Source organism: Nilaparvata lugens, chromosome 2 (assembly GCF_014356525.2).
Source record: "Nilaparvata lugens isolate BPH chromosome 2, ASM1435652v1, whole genome shotgun sequence".
NCBI classification, from domain to species: domain Eukaryota; kingdom Metazoa; phylum Arthropoda; class Insecta; order Hemiptera; family Delphacidae; genus Nilaparvata; species Nilaparvata lugens.
This window is the reverse complement of record NC_052505.1, coordinates 7,921,776-7,937,206: the sequence shown is the minus strand read 5'-3', so window position 1 is coordinate 7,937,206 and position 15,431 is coordinate 7,921,776.

Below are 15,431 nucleotides of genomic sequence, written 5' to 3'. Positions count from 1 at the left end.
ATAAGCTCCTATCAATTTATCATTCGTAACAATGAATTCTTCAAAACATGAATTTAATCAAATAAAAAATTGCCCATACTGTATTCATGTTCGCATGTTTTCCACTTGTGATGGATAGCCGAAATATTGTGGAGCGAGCTGCACGGCGAGTTCTTGGTCAACAATAATTCAATATTAGTATTAATCCAATCATTATTTTTTTCAGAAGTTATTTCATTTGAATTAGAAAATATTTATAAGCTTCTATCAATTTATCATTCGTAACAATGAATTCTTCAAAACATGAATTTAATCAAATAAAAAATTGCCCATACTGTATTCATGTTCGCATGTTTTCCACTTGTGATGGATAGCCGAAATATTGTGGAGCGAGCTGCACGGCGAATTGTAATCGAGGGCTCTGATTGGCTGAAAAGTTCAGCGTTCGGAGTGAGGTGAGGCGAGCAGTTAGAACAAGCGGCACGGCGAATGGTTCGGAGTACGGTACGGCGAATGATTAACAGCTGATTTTTAACATTATGAAACATATGCTCATGTTCGTTGAAAGGCAAGATGTTCGGAGTAATGCACGGTTTGCTGCGCGGTTCAAGGTTCGGTTCAGCATGTATGGACGCACCTTTAGTTGTTACAGGACATATAATCTATCTTCTTCTTCTTTTTCTTCTTCTTCTTCTTCTTCTTCTTCTTCTTCTTCTTCTTCTTCTTCGTCTTTCTCTTCTTCTTGAAATTTCGCACAATTGTTTATTGTAGCCTCAAAACATCTACTACAAAAGGATTTTCAGAAATTTGCCCCCACCCTGAGGGAGCTGGGCCCCCCAAAATTTTCACTTTTTAACCGTTCATTGCACAGCAAAGTCATGAGGAACTTTTTCGTTCAGGTACGAAAAAAATCAGATCTATGCAGAAAAATTCCAATCAGGATCACAGGGGGGTTCAGGCACTTTTCGAAAATTTTGATGTAAAATCACACTACAGCTCAAACTAATTGGCCTACAGGCTTAAAACTTTGCACAAATATTCTTCAAACATGCTAGACGCACACTTAGAACGGATTTTGAGATATTTTGCCTCTAAGGGTTTAAAAGGATGAAAAAGGATCCTATTAAGTAAGCTTATGGTAAGGTGAACTCCATATGGAACTGAGATAATTGACACATGATATTCTAACATATGTTGTAATCATTGGAAAGCTTAAAACATTCTCATCAATTAGCTGATCTAATTGATTTTGCGTTAATTGAGAGCGCGAGCTTACCACGTGTTTCACGTGGTAAACGTTCTACAGATTTATAGTATTCCTGGTGATTGAGCCTGTCTTTTCCAGCGTTGTCTATTAATAATAAAGCTCAATTTACTACTAGCTTAGCCAGCGAACTTCGCACCACCAATGTATATCATGTTACACTTGACTTTATTTGGTGAATCATGAAATTTATCTGACAATCAACATGTTCATTTACATCTCAATACGGACTTCCTATGTGCTTAGTCATGCAGCATTCATTATTCCGAAAACATATTATTCTTCTCAATCAATTGGTAGTAATATCTACCAGTAAAGTTTTCAATTAAAAAAAGGTTATATCAGTGTTTCAAAGAGAAATATTCAATGTTTTCATAGCTGTCGATATATGGTCCAGGAAATATGCGATGTACGATGAATCACACAGCATTCCATATTCTTTCCATTTTAGGATGAATATAAGCTAAGCTTAATTAAAAAATTGTAAATTACTCTTTCATTCCTCAGTAATTAATGAATGCAATATGAATACTATACATATATACTATACAATATATATATATATATATATATTATATATATATATATATATATATATATATATATATATATATATACTCTCTTTCATTGGGTGATAGACTAATTTTTTTCAACATTTTCCAGTTTCTCAATGATAGGGGAGTGATAATTATTTGTATAGGTCTTCTAAGGAACCATTATCAACAGCTGGTACCAATCAACCACACTTCAACTCCAAACTACCGTTCCAATACCAGTACACAATAATTTATCACAGGGTGATATGTTTATTACAGCTGGTAACTTTAGATGCTAAATCATATTATCACAATTCATGATCTTGAATCATGATCATCTTTTCGTTCTTCAGTAGCCGCTCGGCCGAGAATTTCGAAAACATATGTCTGTAAAATGGATTAATAAATAATTATTATTAGCCCCCCTATTAAAATTTCTGTTCAGAAACCATCCCACAACATATTCCCAAAGTTTCATGCCGTTATGTCAGGTAGTTTTCAAGTCTACAGGGAACAAACAAACATACAAACAAACACACAAACAGACATTCTTTTTTATAAATACATTTCCATTCGGCTCAAACAAAAGCCTCTCTAAATGAAGGTAGAATGATAAGGATTCAGTTTTTTGTTTTAACATTTTTTCAAATCACTTTCAAAAAGTTCAACTAGTACCTACTATTGTGTCTGAGACACTTCTGGCGCTATCATAGTTTCACCAATATTCTGTTCCACAGTCCTATCTCTTGCAGTCGTTAACTATATCTATAATAATTATATTAAGTAAAGAGCTGGCTTATGCACGTACGGGATAGGAAAATTATGTTTGACGGATCATCACGTCTGAACTACTGGACTAATTAACTTGAAATTTTGCTTATAGATTCTTAAATAACCAAGGATGGTTATAGGCCTATTCTCAATTCTTCAAAATTTCATTACGTCAAGTTTTCATTTTGTCAAGTTTTAAAAAAGATCCTTGCGAAGCACGGGTTCTTGCTAGTTTTTTTTTATCAAGTCTGACTCAGAAATATAGTTGAATTTGAATTTAAGAGTGGAATCACAGTTTTGATGATTGGATGTGTTTATAGGCCTATCAGGAATATTCGGTCTTACAAATTTATCTACTGCTGTCACAAAAAGTCATTAAAACAATTACTAATACTAGTAGGATCTTTTAGAAGATTTCCATTGTCTTCAACACACATATTTGAATAGTTATTTACTTTGATTCTACCAACTTCTGAATTTATAAGGTTCCAAGCTAATTTATTTTTATTTTTCGAAATAGAAACTTTATTGTCAAATGATCTCTGCCTACACCTCTCTATACTATGATTAAGATCTTTCTTCCTAAATTTAATCTCATTTTTCAAGTTTTCGCTTTTAGTATGTCTGTACATTTTTTCAATCTCTAACAATTCATTCCTCTTCCTATCCACCTCCACGCTCGACCATTTTCTTTCATTTGGTTGTTTCTCATTGATATATAGTTTTGGAAAATTTATATTGAAATGATACAAAAAAGTTGAGATAAAACATCATATTTTGAGTAGAATAAATAAGTTGGAACCATCACCTCATCACCGATAATATTACAATTTTGTACTTTCATACAATGGTGAATAACGATGGAGAGCTACGATAATTTTAATTAGCTCATAAATCTCCCGAATTTTCCTTGTTGCATAATTTTCAAAATTGACATCTAAAATCAATAATTGGCGAAGCATGTCAGGGTAAAGTCAAGCGTTGAGCTTCGTTGTAATAGTAAAAGCGGTGCTTGGAATTTTTATTCCAGTCTGAAACAGAGGACTGCTTTACGCCGATTGCTCTGGGGATTGAAGTAACGCGTTTCCTCATGCCCACTCACTCTTCCTGTCTCTGTCATATTTACATTAATTACGCCCATGAACAGAGCGTTATCTCATTCACAGTCGGTCAAGCACGCTGGATAACGGGCTCCCGTCCCCAAAACGACAGCAATTCGCTGCTTGCACTATTTTATTAGTTGAACGACCAATTTTCAGGTTTTCTCATATTTTGAGCAATCATACTGGAAAAAAACAGGACTTAACTGGCGCGTATATTCCACAATGACTAGCATTCATCCACTGCAAGTGGATAATAAATTTGCTGCGTTTATGAAACGTTCGATGCATTTTGTAATTGGTAAGTTTACATCAACTCGAGTATTCCACTTGTGCAGCCTAGGCTAACAACATTTATTCTGACTAATCAGAATAATAACTCTGACAGTACAGTGACAACCAACATTTATTTTGATTTTTTTTGTAGAAAATAGAGTTATTTCATTATAATGAATTATAGGAATTGATGCTGCGAGTGTAAAGGATAAGCAATAGAATAGAATGAGAATTGGCAAAGAGTTTGCAAACCTTAATTACAATAAAATGTTTTTAGAAGATATTTTATCCCAATTTCCTCCAGTTTTCTCAAATTGAACTCTATTATTTATTTAGTTCTATTAATAAAATTATACTGTGTAACAATCTAGCAGTTTAAACCTCCGGCTCTCATACTATCATACGTAATTCATAGAATATTTTTAAGCTCCTCTCAAAAGAATAAAACAACAATTCATGAATTTATCTATTCTATTATTTTTTGGAATTGAGTGATTTATGTCAGTACATTGGATTTTGATTTATTCCTCTCAAAAAAAACAACATTTTTTCTGACTAATCAGAATTAAAACTCTGACGGTACAGTGACAACCAACATTTATTTTCATTTTTTGTAAATACAGTTGTTGTTTCATTATAATGAATTATAGGAATTGATGCTGCGAGTGTAACGGATAAGCAATCGAATAGAATGAGAATTGGCAAAGAGTTTGCAAACCTTAATTACAATAAAATGTTTTTAGAAGATATTTTATCCCAATTTCCTCCAGTTTTCTCAAATTGAACTCTATTATTTATTTAGTTCTATTAATAAAATTATACTGTGTAACAATCTAGCAGTTTAAACCTCCGGCTCTCATACTATCATACGTAATTCATAGAATACTTTTTAAGCTCCTCTCGAAAGAATAAAACAATAATAAATCATGAATTTATCTATTAAATTAATTTTTTGGAATTGAGTGATTTATGTCAGTACATTTGATTTTGAAGTGAGTAGCTTGTAAGTTATAGGAGTGGGAGGGAAGGGCGAGAATTTACTTGCAATCTTGAAGTCAACGTTCCTGCTCCGACAGTGAAAGGAAGAAAACTTTCCATCGCTTCTATATTTTTCATTTTCGCCCTGAATTGTATCTGTGGTGGAGTGGCTAAATCGAGTTAGAGAAGATCTAATTTTCACATAATTCTTACAAGTCACGACTCCAATTACCTCTTCGTTGAAAATATGCTGAAGTAGCTATTCTTGTTATCGGAAACGTTGAGTGTGCACTTTCCTGCTACTGCCGCCGCTTCGCAAATGCAATAGCTCTTGTTTGTAAAGCGATGAGATATTATTAAAAACGATTTCTAGCTCCCGATCGATTATTGATAAGTATTGGAAGATACATTCGTAGAATTTATTATTATTGACAAGTATTGAAAGATATATTTGTAGAATTCATTATTATTGGAAAGGATTGAAAGATACATTCGTAGAATTCATTATTATTGGGAAGGATTGGAAGATACATTACTAGAATTTATTCATTCATCCTTGAAGTTGATAATTTATTCAATAAGTAAGTAGGTGAGACATTTGGGGACGACTATCAACTGATTTGGACCGATGTATATCATATGAGACGATCTATATTAGACGCTGTGTAATTTTTCCGGAGGAAACAATTTTTCCGGAGGCAAAATAATTTTTCCGGATGAGACACTACACTCGTTGAAGTGGCGCTGGAAGAATCGAATTACATTGATTCTAGAGAGAGCTTCAAATATTGTAGCTTATTCTGCTTGTGGATATATTCAACTTGGAACAGAAACGTTAGTGTCGATGAAAATTATTATTGCACTTCTTATGTTCAAATTGAGCTTCAAAATGGATTTCGGTTGATCACTTATCAATCGAAAACTGGAATATCCTTATTATATTCTGAAAATATACATGTAAACTAGGTACTCTCGATGAACGAATTAGCTTTTGGTTTATACACATTATCGAATATCTTGAAAATTGACAAGATATATTCTATCATAATTATTCTATTTCTCAAGACATTAATAATTATTCTATCTGGAGTTTTTCGTGGTAGGCACGATTGATACTTTCAAAATAGGTGTAAAGTAGATTTGGGAGGCCGATTTGGCGTTAAATCCGCAGACCCGGAGAAAGGAATCCAAAAACAAAAATAAATTATTTGATTATTAACATTCAACAACCTATCAAATGGAAAAAATCAAAACAACAATAAATTTCGCTAACTGGAATATAGGCTTTCTAATATCGACTGAACTATTGGTTGTACAGTGTAAAATATGCTCGTAAGTTGCAATCATCAGAATAAAAGAGAACAGATAGGAATGTCCTAATATTTATCAATAAACCTTCCTAGGCCAGCATATTTGCAGTGGTATCAGATCGACAGTCATTGACACTTCTTTATTGATTCCACCTGCTAATTCTCCTCTATCACGAAATTCAACAGTTGATTTTCAAAAAAGTTCGAAAGGATTTCGAGACTGATCCATGACTGTATTTGAAGGGCTAACGATGTTTTTCGATGTTCTGTTCATAACAGCTCACTGGTCACAGCTACAAGCTTCGAGAGTATAAATATCTCAGGAAACTCTAAAAGAGTGGGATGAATATTTGCTTGGTTCTCCATTAGGCCTTGGCTACCTTGAAAAATGCGAATCAATGATTTGGAAAGGCTTTGAAAACGTGACAGTGATAATTAAATCAGGCTGAATTCGCGGCAGCAGATAGATGAAGTATCTAGCACTTGATGTTTTGTATCTTATGCCTTTCATGCGTTTGTTAGAACCATTCAATGTGGAACTCTCACTTGTATCCAGATTTCAGGAATTGAAAAAATCACAATAGAACAAGATTTGAAGAATCACACACCAGATAGATTTTCAACTTCTAGAAATCAAATAAATGTATCAAATCATCAATACAATGAATATCGAGTGTTCTGCCTGGCTCAGGTCTTGTTTAGGAGTTTTCAGGTCGCACCAGATCAATTTCAGGGCCTCTGTCATGACGTAACGATTTTTTTAGGAAGGTGGAAGCAACGACTTCACGTGTCCATACAAAACATGAAAGTGGCCAGAGGAATTTATCTAGCCGGCCGAGAATCGAACTAGGAACCCCTGGTTCTAGAAACCAGCGTTCAAGCCACTCGACTACGACTACACCTAATCCAACTTACCATTATTACTACTTATCGAACTCATCAAAATGCTATTCCAATTCATGTCCACATTTCTGTTGAGATGATATCAAGGGAATATTTCCCATGAATTATATCCAGTTATGTTATGGCTCACTGTCCCCCACATACGATTTGTATCAAACGCTATTGATCAAAGCCTTTTGAAAGTCGAAAAGTGAATATGAAAGAATATGTAATTCAATAAAAAAATTGAGAGATGGTAACAGAATAGTCTTCTTAGATTCAACATTTAATCTTCACGGAAATATCCATCAATATACTCACTCAAAGAACTCCTACCGTACATGAATTTACTCTGAAAAATCACACAAAAGTCATGAGAGGTGAAGTCTATTTAATTTTGAAAAAAACGTGTTTTCAAGCGGTCATAATGGGAACGAGAATCATTTAATGAATACAAGTATTTAAAGATTTTGATTCCCATTTTTCCCCCAACCTATGAAAGGGGTATACAGATTTTTCTAGAAAATTCGTGTAAAGGTGCGTACAGACTCATGCGCCACGTACACGCACATTTTACTCTTCATTAGCTGATGGAACGCTAATTATAATACCGTATGTATTCGAACAGGAACAGTAAGATACAGTTATGATAATCATAGCATCTGCTGATTAGAAGTGGAATGTGCGTGTTCTTGGCGCATAGGTCTGTACGCACCTTTAAAAAACATAATTGCAATATTCAAAAACTACCTGAAACCGAATGAACGATCATGACAGTGTGAGCCTGTGAAATCTGTTGTGAAAACTCTATCATCGGATTGAATTTATTATTTCCTTCGAGGAACGAGAAGAAATTTACGAGTTATGAGACTCGCGGAGAGAAGTTATCTCGCTGGTAAAGTTGAACGCGAAAACTTTGAGAGCCGACCTGGTCGAAAAACAGGCAACGGGAATGTCGTGACTCTCCATTCTGCCGGTTTCCCCCGAGAAAAATAACCCCACAGATAACACAGAGCACATGAACTCGCTGCCAGCCTGTCCAATCACATTACAACTTACCCAATAACCCCGAAAAATAGACCGAGTATTGAATAAAAGTAGGCCAAGTGTATAATATGCAATATACATTGCATAACAAAAACTACGGTTCAATATACTAATTTATTGAATTTCATACAGATTTGTATTCATTTCATTCACTTGTGAAATTGAAGATTACCGATTCTCAAGGCAATCACACCGTGCTAGAATACGAAGTATACAAGTATAGAATACTTGTATTTTGTAGGTAAGTATCTCAATTCTGAGATCATTGTAATTATTTGATGAGCGAATATGAGTTCAAGCTGAAGAGGATTTTTCACAATTTATTGTTCATCATACTACCTCAATATTGTCAACCAAAAAACAATGTGTTATAATCTCATACATCATGTGGAAGTATTTTCCTTTAGCAGTTCCTAGGAGGCATGCGCATGTATGTGCTATGCAGTGTTGCCTACACTGCCCCCGAAAATTCTGAACATAATATACAATACACCATACCACAGTATTAACTTAAATATAAAGAAAAATAAAAATCTCAGTAACCTTTTTGAATTATTTTATCACAACATGTTTCAAAATTTTCACTTGAAAATGGCATCAATGTTGAAATATGTTGTGATAAAATAATTCAAAAAGGGTACTGAGATTTTTATTTTTCTTTATATTTACATTACAAGTAGCCCTATACAGAAAAGAGATACACAGTATTAACTTATCTTGTTGGTTACAAATGGTATAATAATAATGGTAAAAATGTTATTATTCAGTATTATTTTGGTTGAAAATCTAAAATATAAATCTTTTAGCATGTGACGATTGGATTGGTGAAGTGCGGAGTCATTCATTCTTAGGTCACTGATAACCGTTGTGTGATAAGCACCATTTTGAGAGGAGACTTTGAATTGGATTGAATTGAATTCCTGCCTTCATTTCCGTAGAGAGCGAAGTTAGGGCGCAGTCAGCCCTCTCTTACACTTAACTCTTTATTACAAGATAACAATACAAAAAAAAGAAATAGTATGATAAAGAAAAAAAAATCCAAACAATATCTACTTATTTAACATTCGTATCCATTAAAAGTAAGAAGCCTACTCTCTATTAGCAGAGAATTCACACTTCTAAGACAATTTCAACAATATTTCGAATATTAATTGGACATATTTGATTCAAATTGAAAACACAGAGTATTCCAAAAAAATATAAAAATTTGTAGATGTCTTTGTGAAGGCTAGAAGTATTGCTATCGTGGAGAATTCTCAGTTAACATCATCATCATAATACTCATCATCTACGTTTTCAACAAATATAATATTATATGCATGACCTCATTCAGTGATAAAATATTATTTCAATATCAGTCGCTACCCTTGAAAATTGAATCTTATTGATTACTGTTATATTATAAATATTTAGGTTGGACCAATCAAGAACATTCAATAAAATAGAATCATCAAAACTGATTAAATAGTGAACCTTTCGAAACCGTTGAGGATTGGATCAAACAATTGAATCTGGATCATTTAAACTCTCGTGGATGAATTGCAACGAAGAACGAACGAATATTCAACTCGAAAAAAGATTAGAAATTCATTCAGGAAGACTCTCAAAGTAAAGGGAAGCCCCTCAAGGTATGTCTTATAGCATGAGGGAATAAGTGTAGAGAAAATCAGTTCCGCAGTAAGATGTATCACCCTATAACGTCACGCCATCACTTTCTGTCGATGTTTCAGAACCTACAACATTTGGCAAGCTACGAAAGGGGTGAATATGAGATCACTGTGATCTATTCTTACCTATGATTCTATAAATGGCTGATCAATTCAATGAAGCTCATTGATAACTCTTCAAAAGGTGTGTTCCAGATGCGACAATAATATTTTCTCATAATTCCGTAATGTGAAAGAACGGTGATTATCGTAATATGAATGAGTCAGTGAGAAATAGGTAACTGAATTGATTGATATCATATATTATTATACACAACTTGTTTGTGTGGTCTAAGTAACACTAACACTACTATAACACAACTTTTCGTGTAACACTCTTGATATTGGACACTACAGAACAATATTAATGGTCAGTGGAAATGATCGCTTCATTGGAGAGATGATCATCGACATTAATGCATTTTCGCATTATTGTTCAAACTCCTGATAATAATGAAAATGATGGTTGATATAATCGATACTCATAAAGGAAATGGATCCTCACTAATATCATAACTAGTCACTTTAATTCTGACAAACATGATAGACTATGTTTGGTTTTGAAACATCTGAATTTGAAAATTTGTATTGTGAAAATAATGAGGACTGAAAATCTTGCGAAGTGAACAACTACAAGACTCAACCTATTTTAGACTATGTGTAACCTTATATAAATTAGGGAAAAGAGTAACACAGGGTTACCTTATTTTTTCTTTTCCTATCATTTCGATTATGTAACTATTATATCAATCAATAAATGAAGACTATCTCCATAAAAGAAAGATTGAGATGCACAATCATGCACAAGCAGCTGGTGGCTTTAACCACTGGTTGGTGAACTTTGAAAATGAATCAGTATAAGGAAAACTGCATGGGAAATGGTCAACAGCTACAGAGAAAAGTAGACTGAACATTTTTCAAGAGTGTTACGGTATCGTCTACCACTAAATGTATGGACCCATGAACCAATATAGGGAAAAGGAGCAATGGCGGACCGATAAAAAGATGGACTTCAGAACAGGTTTAGCTCATTGAGCTAATTGAAATATAAGTCATGACAAAGACGACATAGAAAGAGAATATGTGGAATTATCCTTCTCTTATCCAATTCAAAAAATGATGAACAGGATATGCGATGATTGTTCGATTCTTATTATGCCAAAATATGAATGTGTTCTTGATCATGATTGGTAAGAATCGTGAGAATATCCACATATACGCAGTCATCACAATACAGTAAAAGAGAAATGCATTTGTAAGGAAATATTAGACATTCAAATCTCCCATAATCAATATCTCAATTTATAATTTATGGAATGGTGAAGTTGAGAGGAGTTGGTGCATGTTAATGTTGAGAAAGTAAGTTGGTCACGGTTGAGTGAAGAGCAACACCACCACATACTTGAATGTTTTCACGGAATTTCCACCCTTGATATAGTTGGGAAAGTGTCGGCTCCACATTGAAAGATGAAATATTGTGTGAGATTGGATGTCAAATGTGTTCATAATATTTGAGGGCATAAGCTCAACTGGTTGAAGCAACAGTTTCGCAGGATACCTGTAAGTTTACTCATAGTTTGATAGTCAAAGTTTTGACAGATACAACTTCCAGGAAGGTTTATGTGAAAATCAGACACCTGTCTTCTCGCCTATAGGTCGAGCATTTGCCGTCATTTTTGAGGCCTACTCCTCAATCAATTATACTGTATCAATTATCTCAAAAATGGGAAGTTTGACAATTTTGTACTCTTTTAGAATCGATGACATACCTTCAAAAATGATTAATTGAAGATCAAGATATTGAATGTAAAAGTTAGTGAATGAGTTGGTTGGGTTGGTAGTTGAAATTGATATCTATTGAGATATTTTTAGGGCTTCACCTTAAAAATGTTTGTGATTAAGAAGGTTGAAAGAACAATATTTTCCGATACGAGGTCGATGGATCAGTTGAAGTTCATAGATTTTAACATAGTCCATCAAAATCATAAAGTTGTCAATCTCGAATTCTCATAATTAAGAATTTTTATTAAACGAAAATTGCAATATCTGAGTAATTTCCATCTCATAATTAATATTATTTGATATCAATAATCATGATATTTCAATGAATTTATTATGATGAACAGTTCACGTTGATTGACTGAAATATTCTCGATTCAAGCTTCAAATTTGATTCTTGAATAATTCTTTCTCGAATGATACATATTACATGAGTGAACAATTTATACCCTATTCCAGTGTAACTTCAGAACAATATGTAGTTGAAGTTTTTTTGATAGCTGTTGATGCAACAATCTGTACTTTTTGTGAGTAGTATCTTGTTCACTTGTAACTTGTCGTGTTATACTTTCGTTAATATTTTGTATGAATTTAATTTGATTTGATTTGAACAACAAACTTCTTTGTTCAACTGTATCAATGAGATGATCATAAATAATCACTTTTTTGCTGATGAAGGATGAGGATTCATGTTGTTTTGTCTGTTTTGAACTCGAGAGTCAGTGGCAGAACATAGACAGGGATTGGCTGAGCTCAACCAATGAATTTAAAAGTAGTCAATTCAATCAGAAATCAGGATGCATCATTCATATTGTCAAACAGAAAATTCCTAAAATAATGAAGGGAATTCCATTCTACTTATGAGGGAATCTTGAAATATCAAACGTGGAGCGTGAAAACAATATGCAATGTACATTTGCACTGAATCTTTAACCTGATTGTGATAGTCTGATTGTTTCCGGAACATTTCTCAGTGAGAATATGATTGATTCATGAAAATTTTGAAGGTATGATGAGCTTGGAAAAGTTTTGAAATTTGTCAAACAACCAAAACATGCGATTAGAAGAACTCTACAAGAGAATCATTGACAAATATAATTTCGGTAGATCAGGAAATCGATTGTTACAATCCAAATTCAGCAGAAGGTCACAAGGACCATTTAATCACTGCAAACCCCCTAAAATTGGCCAGGTTTGCAGTGACCATAGTCACTTAGCCTAGGAAACCAAATGGTCTTCCAATATGGTTGCGCTCTGCTTTGCAATCTGATGTGATTCGGCGGCACACAGATCCTCCGTTGCCTAATATCGTGTTTGGTAACCTCAGGCATTAATTATCACTCCATTAACTCATCAATGATTCATCCGGCTATTACCAATAATTACACCAGTTATTGATCATTATTGAACGATTAACGACACTGTTATTTGAATTTATCATGTCATTGCCCGGATCAATTGGAAGTCCTGATAGACCAGAGCTATTAGCTGCTATTTATGATCGGCCAAACTATTGCCATCAACATTATTACATCCAGGAAACTCAAACATAATCATTGGGCCAATCATGTAGGCTCCATATATCTCTAATTATTTCCGCTGTCTACAAATTTTCACGTATTATTTTTTTTCGAATAGCTCGTTTGAGAGAGCACGTCTAATCAATAATTTGGGTCACTATTATGTTTAGTTTCGCTGCTCCATCCCCCTCATAATCATATCAACATTTATATTCGTATCCATATTTATTATTTAAAAAAACATTCTTCAACTGTATAATCTCTCTCAATTCTAGAATTGGCTCTTATGTGAGAAATCACTGACCAGTGAATTTATTGTTGAATATTGTTCTCATTATATTTTCTTCCGTATGCAAGTGCATTGTGCTTCATTGTTTATTATTTGACTGTTCAATCAGACAATATAGTATTTGATGCGCACCAACTATCTAGAAGATAGAGTAGTGTCTACAGTTTCTTATCATAGTAATATAATTATTATGTTTTATATAAGCTATGATGCACAATATTGACTGCTGAATTCTCATAATCACCTCTGGATAATGAGAAAAATGAATATAATCCAATTTAATAGTATAGTACTACTTCCACTTCTTTTATCTAGTTCTAGTTCTATTGTGTCTACTTTTGTTACCATTTATTGTTGTAATGCATTTTGATGTTCTCTTTTGCTACTACAATAAAACATTATTCTACTGATTATTTAATTAACTTACTGATTATTCATTTATTTGATTATTTATTTATTCATTTATTTAATTTACTCTGGCACTTATGTATGCTCGAATACATCAAGAGTGATATCAATTATCAAGTGGTTCAAAACTTGAAGAACGAACTCAATTCCCTGACAAAACTAATGTAAAGTTTCATTTTCTTCATTTTTTTGTAACGTTTTATTTGATTATTTATTTATTTGATTATTTAATTTAATTTACTCTGGCACCTCTATATGCTCGAATACATCATGAGTGATATCAATTCTCAAGTGGTTCAAAACTTAAAGAACAAACTCAACTCCCTGACAACACTAATGCAACGTTTCTGACATTTTTCCACTGTCAGTCTGTTTGCATAGTTCCCATCAACCGCTTATAGTTTGAAGACAATGTGGAGCTGCTTTTCAATGTAATTTGATTGTGTGTGCACCCGGAAAAAATTCAGTAGTCAGTAGTAACAGCATTTCCTGGACTGAGCTCTGTGGGTGTATGCTATGCATGTGGGAACTAAGTCATGTAAAAATGCAGATAGCTTCCACTCTTCGTGTCACTTCCTCTCGTAAAATGTGTTCTTTTTGAAGAGAGCCGCCTGGATATGACAACATAAATTTCCTTGCACAATGGAGCCGCCACTTCAATGGAGCAGCACACTTTCCTATTTTGTTCGCGCCAACTTTTCAAGAGCTGCGGAAATGGAGTGCCGACTGCCACCGTCGCCATCTTGCTGCTGATAGCTGCTCAACAAACAAAACTCAATAAACTAACCAAATTATCGCAGCAAGAATCAGAGAAATAGAGATGTAGAGTAGAGCCATGATTCACACCATGAAATGGTGACATCATTTGAAATGACACATCATTTCAATTTAAAATATTGAACCTGCATTGGGAACTTCCATTAACAATTCCGTTTAAAGCATCAAAAATGATCATCAACAAGGATCAATAATAATTATTCACAGCTCAATATGTAAATGGATTCCGTGGAACTATACATGAGGGATAATTCAAGAAATACACAGTTTGGCTTGTGTGAGAGATTCCAAAGTGTTATTGGATTTTTGAATTTGGAAAAACGAACAATCTAGACTTCTATTACTATATTGTGCAGTTGAAAAACTATGGAAGTCGATTAGTGTTTCCAAATAATACAATATTTTATGAAGTAATCCTAGCTCTCAAATAATAGTCTTAGATATTTAGAGCAGTCCAGCTCATCAATATTGTCATTATATTGGCCAGCATCATTTATTTATTTATTTATTAGAACAGTCACAAACACGATATTTGGAAAGAGAAACAGGCAATTGCCCAAAACTTCTTCAATTCCTTGATTTTGGCACATAAATGGTCCAAAGTGAGGTTAAGTTAAAAATTTCTGTTTTCACCAAAGATTAACACTCAGAGAATACGTATTAGAGTTATGACTGATGAATTTTGAATTTCGAAGGGTTGATAAGAGCCGGAAAATCATTATCATTATCATTATCTTATATGCAAGGATTAGGTGTCCTTATGCCTACAAAAAGTTTTGAAAATGTTGTGAGTTTAAGAGCAGAAAGGT